Genomic DNA, 8,115 nt, shown 5'->3' with positions numbered 1-8,115 from the left:
AGATAATAGAAAGGTAACTATGATTGGACGGGTGCCCAGATGTCACTGATGCTACATTTGTCACAGAGAGGGCAGTACAGACTTTTGTAAGTATTCATTAAGGACCAAGGTGAAGAGGGACACAATCTTGTTGGCCGTCAAGTCCTCTGCAGCACCCTCATGGACACATTGTTGAGGTAGAGCTTGAAGAACCTGTCAAGGATTTGTAATGTGGGCGGAAGCACTGCACCAGCTTCACCAGCCACATCTTGTCCGACTTGCGTGTCACCGACTGGGTGCCCTCGATGCGTGTGCTCACTGTGGCCTCCAGCCTTACCCATGGTATGATGCAGCACTATCCACAGCTGCAAACTCAGCTCCATCATTCATTGAATCAGATGGCTCATTCATCACAAAACCGACTGATATTGCCAACTACTTTAATGATTTTTTCATTGGCAAGATTAGCAAATTTAGGCATGACATGCCAGCAACAAACGCTGACACTACACATCCAAGTATATCTGACCAAATTATGAAAGACAAGCAATTTTGAATTCCATAAAGTGAGTGTGGAAGAGGTGAAAAAATTATTGTTGTCTATCAAGAATATCAAGCCACCGGGGTCTGACAACTTGGATGGAAAATTACTGAGGATAATAGCGGACGATATTGCCACTCCCATTTCCCATATCTTCAATTTAAGCCTACTAGAAAGTGTGTGCCCTCAGGCCTGGAGGGAAGCAAAAGTCATCCCGCTACCTAAGAATAGTAAAGCCCCCTTTACTGGCTTAAATAGCCGACCAATCAGCCTGACTACATGGAACTCTATTCCACATCAAGTAACTGATGCAAGCAGTAAAATTAGATTTAAAAAACAGATAAAAATACACGTTATGGAACAGCGGGACTGTGAAGCAACACAAACATAGGCACAGACACATGCATACACATGGATTTTGTATTGTAGATATTTGACATTGGTGGAGTAGGGGCCTGAGGGCACACAGTGTGTTGTGAAATCTGTGAATGTATTTTAATGTTTTTAAAATAGCATAACTGCCTTAATTTTGCTGGACCCCAGGAAATGGGGATCCATAATAAATACAAAACTATTTCAGGCACTGCGGAAGGGAGGAGGAATATTAATACACAAATAGTTTATAACTGTACAGTGTCACATCAAATGCAATGTAAGTCAACAACAAGCGGCATCTTATGGTGCAGCTGAGCATACCTGAAGAGATACAGTGGCTTGAGAAAGTATTCACCCCCCTTGGCATTCTTCCTATTTTGTTGCCTTACAACCTAGAATTAAAATTGATTTTTGGGGGGTTTGTATCATTTGATTTACACAACATGCCTACCACTTTGAAGATGCAAAATATTTTTTATTGTGAAACAAACAAGAAATAAGACAAGAAAAACAGACAACTTGAGTGTGCATAACTATTCACCCCCCAAAGTCAATACTTTGTAGAGCCACCTTTTGTAGCAATTACAGCTGCAAGTCTCTTGGGGTATGTCTCTATAAGCTTGGCACATCTAGCCACTGGGATTTTGCCCATTCTTCAAGGCAAAACAGCTCCAGTTCCTTCAAGTTGGATGGGTTCCGCTGGTGTACAGCAATCTTTAAGTCATACCACAGATTCTCAATTGGATTGAGGTCTGGGCTTTGACTAGGCCATTCCAAGACATTTAAATGTTTCCCCTTAAACCACTTGAGTGTTGCTTTAGCAGTACGCTTAGGGTCATTGTCCTGCTGGAAGGTGAACCTCCGTCCCAGTCTCAAATCTCTGGAAGACTGAAACAGGTTTCCCTCAAGGATTTCCCTGTATTTAGCGCCATCCATCATTCCTTCAATTCTGACCAGTTTCCCAGTCCCTGCCAATGAAAAACATCCCCACAGCATGATGCTGCCACCACCATGCTTCACTGTGGGGATGGTGTTCTCGGGGTGATGAAAGGTGTTGGGTTTGCGCCAGACATAGCGTTTACCTTGATGGCCAAAAAGCTCAATTTTAGTCTCATCTGACCAGAGTACCTTCTTCCATATGTTTGGGGAGTCTCCACATGGCTTTTGGTGAACACCAAACGTGTTTTCTTATTTTATTCTTTAAGCAATGGCTTTTTTTCTGGTCACTCTTCCGTAAAGCCCAGCTCTGTGGAGTGTATGGCTTAAAGTGGTCCTATGGACAGATACTCCAATCTCCGCTGTGGAGCTTTGCAGCTCCTTCAGGGTTATCTTTGGTCTCTTTGTTGCCTCTCTGGTTAATGCCCTCCTTGCCTGGTCCATGAGTTTTGGTGGGCGGCCCTCTCTTGGCAGGTTTGTTATGGTGCCATATTCTTTCAATTTTTCTATAATGGATTTAATGGTGCTCCGTGGGATGTTCAAAGTTTCTGATATTTTTTTATACCCCAACCCTGATCTGTACTTCTCCACAACTTTGTCCCTGACCTGTTTGGAGAGCTCCTTGGCCTTTCAGAACAGGTGTATATATACTGAGATCATGTGACAGATCATGTGACACTTAGATTGCACACAGGTGGACTTTATTTAACTAATTATGTGACTTCTGAAGGTAATTGGTTGCACCAGATCTTATTTAGGGGCTTCATAGCAAAGGGGGTGAATACATATGCACGCACCACTTTTCCGTTATTTATTTTTTAGAATTTTTTGAAACAAGTAATTTTTTTCATTTCACTTCACCAATTTGGACTATTTTGTGTATGTCCATTACATGAAATCCAAATAAAAATCCATTTAAATTACAGGTTGTAATGCAACAAAATAGGAAAAACACCAAGGGGGATGAATACTTTTGCAAGGCACTGTATTCAACAGGTTTTCCACGGCTGAGGCAAGCTGACTGCAGTGGCGTGTATTCATGGATGCCAAGGGAAGCCAGGCTTCCCCAAATATTTAACAAATAAATAAATTAATTAATTTAGTCTCTCTCTGTGTTTTCATAATTTTCGGTGAATTTGCAAGTGGCTGAATCTCACCTGAGAAATCATCTGAGCGAGGGAAATAGCGCCCCTCTGTCTCAGTATGTGTAGCCCATGTATCTGATGCTGTCTGGACCAAAAAAGTATAAGATGTAGCATTTGATTGATTGATGCCAGCAAGCATTTGGCCTACCTTGATAATTAAAAATAATAATAATTAGCCAATCAGCTTTGTGCTGAGCTCAACTGTGGGTTGTCCCGGTGCAGCAAAACACTCCCCAAGGGAGGCCAGTTTGGATTTGGCTTCAGACCAATCGAATCACTTCCTTTGCAAAATGTCATTTTCAGAAACACTTGTCTGTTTCTGATCTGCTTGTGTTGATGTCCTGCAGTAGCTAGCTTGCTAAAATCGTCCCTTTCCTAAGCCATGGATGGAGATGGGGATTTGGACTTGGGGTTTTGACTTAATTCTCTGTACAGGCCAAATTGTTATGACAGCGATTCTGATCTAACCATAAATGAATATGTTGTGCAACTGGCCTGAGACGATTGAAGTTCAATATGTAGCCTAGTAGGCTCACATTAACTAACGTTAGCTAGATAGCTAACTAACTTAGATGGTTCATTGTTGCCCATGCGAGGAAGTCAGGCTAGCAAGCATTTTAGCTAGGTAGCCTATGACAACAAAAACATAGACCGTTTTGCCAATATGAAAGAGAGGAGGATGGCATTGCGTTCAACTAGTCTACAAGTAGGGTGAGTCAACATTTTTGTTTTACTTACGCACGCACACGCGTGCACACACACGCACACACACGCACACAAACACAGCGACAGACAGAAATCAGTACCATGGCCAGCCACATGATATTTAGCAACATTGATTGGAATATTTTTTTTTTGGTATCTTTAAGTTTGTTTTTCGTGTAGGCTTACCCTGGCGTGACATTCATATTCTGACAATCTCTGAAACTCACTTAGATATCAAAACATCACGCCAGGGTAAGCCTACACAAAACACAGCCCTTATTTTAAAGTGTTTCTAAAATCCCCTATGGGAAAATTGAATGGTGGAAAAACTATTGGAACAATTTCCCTGTTTGACTGCTAGGTTTTATGGGTATTATGACTCATACTGTGGTACTCTATTTTTGAACGCTTTTAAAACACAGAAGCCAAAAGTGGAAACTATGGATACAACTTCCTCCTCGCTCGCGCATTATCATAATTCATATGGCGCCACTAGAAATCCCTGCATTAGCATGTTTCTGTTAGCCGATACATCCTGACAAAATACACCATATTACTGGTCTGATAATGTGCCTGGACCTTGTAGGCTAAACTGCCTAGAAAAAAACCATAACTGACCCAAATGGTTGCCCAATCAGGCAGGCTAGATGCAGTTATTTCGATATGAATATGCATTCAAAATGCCAGGTTTTTGAGCGGTTATTCAAATGAAAAAGGCAGTTTACAGCCTAGACTAGAGTTTTGAACTAACTTGAAAATAATAATAACATTCTTCATTACATTGAGTTGTTGAAGCCTAGGTATGACAAATTTCTTGTCCCTAAAAAAAAAGAAAAAAAAAAAATAGGGTAGCTTTTCGAGCTGTGTACCAGCAGGGACTGGGAGGCAGTGTTGCCAACTTAGTGGGTTTTCAGACCCCTCTAGCGACACATTTTCAAAAAAGCAACTAGCGACAAATCTAGCGACTTTTTCTGGTGTTATTGGAGACTTTTGGAGACTCTGACATGAAAGCACGTATTGTTCTTACTCTTCCCACCCCTGTCCCATAACCCCATCCCACCCCTGTCCCAAGCACTCACAGGCGGCCCAGTCCGTGCAGCAGTCCCTCCCAGCTGCAGTCAGAGCAGGAGATGTTCACCCCTCCTCGTCCAGACTGCAAATGAATCGCGCATGCGGGAAACCGCCGCTGGCTGATCCCACCATGGCTTACATTCAGGGTGGGATGTAAATGTAGGGTGTTTTTTACTCACTTTTTTGTCTCTCCCACGACGTTATTCCTCTCCCCTGCAGCGTCCATCACAATTACATGCACATGCCCAATTATGCAAATTAGGTGATGACGTCATTTAGCGACTTCTAGCGACTTTTAGCGACAATAACTACTTTCCTTACTGATGAGTTGGCAACACTGCTGGGAGAAAGAGCACTCAGTGCAGCCTTGGGAGCGCACATAGTGTAGGCTACCTATGATTTCGTTATCTGAACAACTTTTCTTTTTTTTTCGCTGTGTAAATTGACAGGATATATTCACTGCAGTATTAAGCCTAACATTAAGTTGATGAATTATGGGCTAATATGCATACGCTTCTAACTTAGGCTACAGGCTACATCTCGAGCCTGTCTGTCTTCATTGTTCTGTTGCGCAATTACGCACCTGGCCTCTCCACTGCCACAGCTATTCCTCTTAAATCTTGTGGAGTCCCGGGAAAAGACAGACTACAAAAACTTGTTGGACACTTATTTTGACTTATTTTCTTTAGCGTACTAATAGGCTATTGGAGGAGAGATGTACGCTTGCTCTTGCTTGCTGAAAGTAAAATAGGCTTCAGCATTAAGAACGGGCGGGGAGTTGGAAAGGAGAAGTCCATATTTTCCTATAGTAGCAAGCCAATCTTAACACCAGGCTACATCCTGACAAAATACATCATATGAGTGACCTGCTAATGTACCTTTCTGGACCTTCTAAACTGTCAAGAATAGACCCAAACTGATCCAGAGTCTGTTCACGCACCGGTGCATCAATCTAAGTAACATAATAAAAAAATCCCCATCAAAATCCGTCAATTTAAGCTGTTTCTTTGCATGGGCTGTGTCTCAATCCACCGCATCCGCCTATGTCGGCCTTCCGCATCTGGTGTGGAAGTTGCCGAGCTACAGTGGTGTTTGTCAGACCATGACAAATCCTGAAAATGTCTGTAGCTTCTGAATTAATGTGACCCCACTGTGGAAAGGGGATATTCTCAGGGACACGATGTTCTCCGTTTTGCTCAAAGACCCCCACAAGTGCCACTGGACTGGTCTAAAGGTAACTGGTACCGGTTTTAAAAATTAATGGAAGTATAGAGGTAGTTTTATGCCTACCCAAAAAAGGGGTTAAATATGTGTAAAAAAAATAACGTACATACAGTTGAAGTCGGAAGTTTACATACACTTTGGTTGGAGTCATTAGAACTCGTTTTTCAACCACTCCACACATTTCTTGTTAACAAACTATAGTTTTGGCAAGTCGGTTAGGACATCTACTTTGTGCATGACACAAGTAATTTTTCAATTGTTTACAGACAGATTATTTCACTTATAATTCACTGTATCACAATTCCAGTGGGTCAGAAGTTTACATACACTAAGTAGACTGTGCTTTTAAACAGCTTGGAAAATTCCAGAAAACGATGTCATGGCTTTAGAAGCTTCTGATAGGCTAATTGACATCATTTGAGTCAATTGGAGGTGTACCTGTGGATGTATTTCAAGGCCTACCTTCAAACTCAGTGCCTCTTTGCTTGTCATCATGGGAAAATCAAAAGAAATCAGCCAAGACCTCAGAAGAACAATTGTAGACCTCCACAAGTCTGGTTCATCCTTGGGAGCAATTTCCAAATGCCTGAAGGTACCACGTTCATCTGTACAAACAATAGTACGCAAGTATAAACACCATGGGACCACGCAGCCATCATACCGCTCAGGAAGGAGACGCGTTCTGTCTCCTAGAGATCAACGTACTTTGGTGCGAAAAGTGCAAATCAATCCCAGAACAACAGCAAAGGACCTTGTGAAGATGCTGGAGGAAACAGGTACAAAAGTATCTATATCCACAGTAAAACGAGTCCTATACTGACATAATCTGAAAGGCCGCTCAGCAAGGAAGAAGCCACTGCTCCACAACCGACATAAAAAAGCCAGACTACGATTTGCAACTGCACATGGGGACAAAGATAGTACTTTTTGGAGAAATGTCCTCTGGTCTGATGAAACAAAAATAGAACTGATTGGCCATAATGACCATCGTTATGTTTAGAGGAAAAAAGGGGGTGCTTGCAAGCCGAAGAACACCATCCCAACCATGAAGCACGGGGGTGGCAGCATCATGCTGTGGGGGTGCTTTGCTGCAGGAGGGACTGGTGCACTTCACAAAATAGATGGCATCATGAGGAAGGAAAATTATGTGGACATATTGAAGCAACATCTCAAGACATCAGTCAGGAAGTTAAAGCTTGATCGCAAATGGGTCTTCCAAATGGACAATGACCCCAAGCATACTTCCAAAGTTGTGGCAAAATGGCTTAAGGACAACAAAGTCAAGGTATTGGAGTGGCCATCACAAAGCCCTGACCTCAATCCTATAGAACATTTGTGGGCAGAACTGAAAAAGCGTGTGCGAGCAAGGAGGCCTACAAACCTGACTCAGTTACACCAGCTCTGTCAGGAGGAATGGGCCAAAATTCACCCAACTTATTGTGGGAAGCTTGTGGAAGGCTACCCGAAACGTTTGACCCAAATTAAACAATTTAAAGGCAATGCTACCATTTACTAATTGAGTGTATGTAAACTTCTGACCCACTGGGAATGTGATGAAAGAAATAAAAGCTGAAATAAATCATTCTCTCTACTATTATTCTGACATTTCACATTCTTAAAATAAAGTGGTGATCCTAACTGACCTAAAACAGGGAATTTTTACTAGGATTAAATGTCAGGAATTGTGAAAAACTGAGTTTAAATGTATTTGGCTAAGGTGTATGTAAACTTCCGACTTCAACTGATTTTATTTTGCTTTCTTATAACTCCTAGCTATAGGACAGACACTTCAATACCTTATTCCTTATGATTGATTTTTTGACAGTGTTTTTGGCCATTTATGAATGTGTTATTCAATGTGTTTTAATGGGCTATAGTAGTAAAGGCCAAATTCAATATTTTATCAAATAATGTTTAAATGTTTATTTAGATATTTAAAGGGGTCCTAAAATTCTAAATCAAATAGCTAAATTATCCATGGTATGACCACCATAGAACCCTTTATTTATTTTATATTGGATATTTGGTTTTCTCTTGTCAATAGCTATTGAACCAAGCATGCCATGACTATGGAGATGGTATATTCAGAGGTAGAGGAAAAGTGGGAGGGATAACTTGGCAGGTGCCTTTTTTTCATTT

Source organism: Coregonus clupeaformis, unplaced genomic scaffold (genome assembly GCF_020615455.1).
Source record: "Coregonus clupeaformis isolate EN_2021a unplaced genomic scaffold, ASM2061545v1 scaf0038, whole genome shotgun sequence".
Taxonomy (NCBI): domain Eukaryota; kingdom Metazoa; phylum Chordata; class Actinopteri; order Salmoniformes; family Salmonidae; genus Coregonus; species Coregonus clupeaformis.
This window is presented reverse-complemented; position numbering follows the sequence as displayed.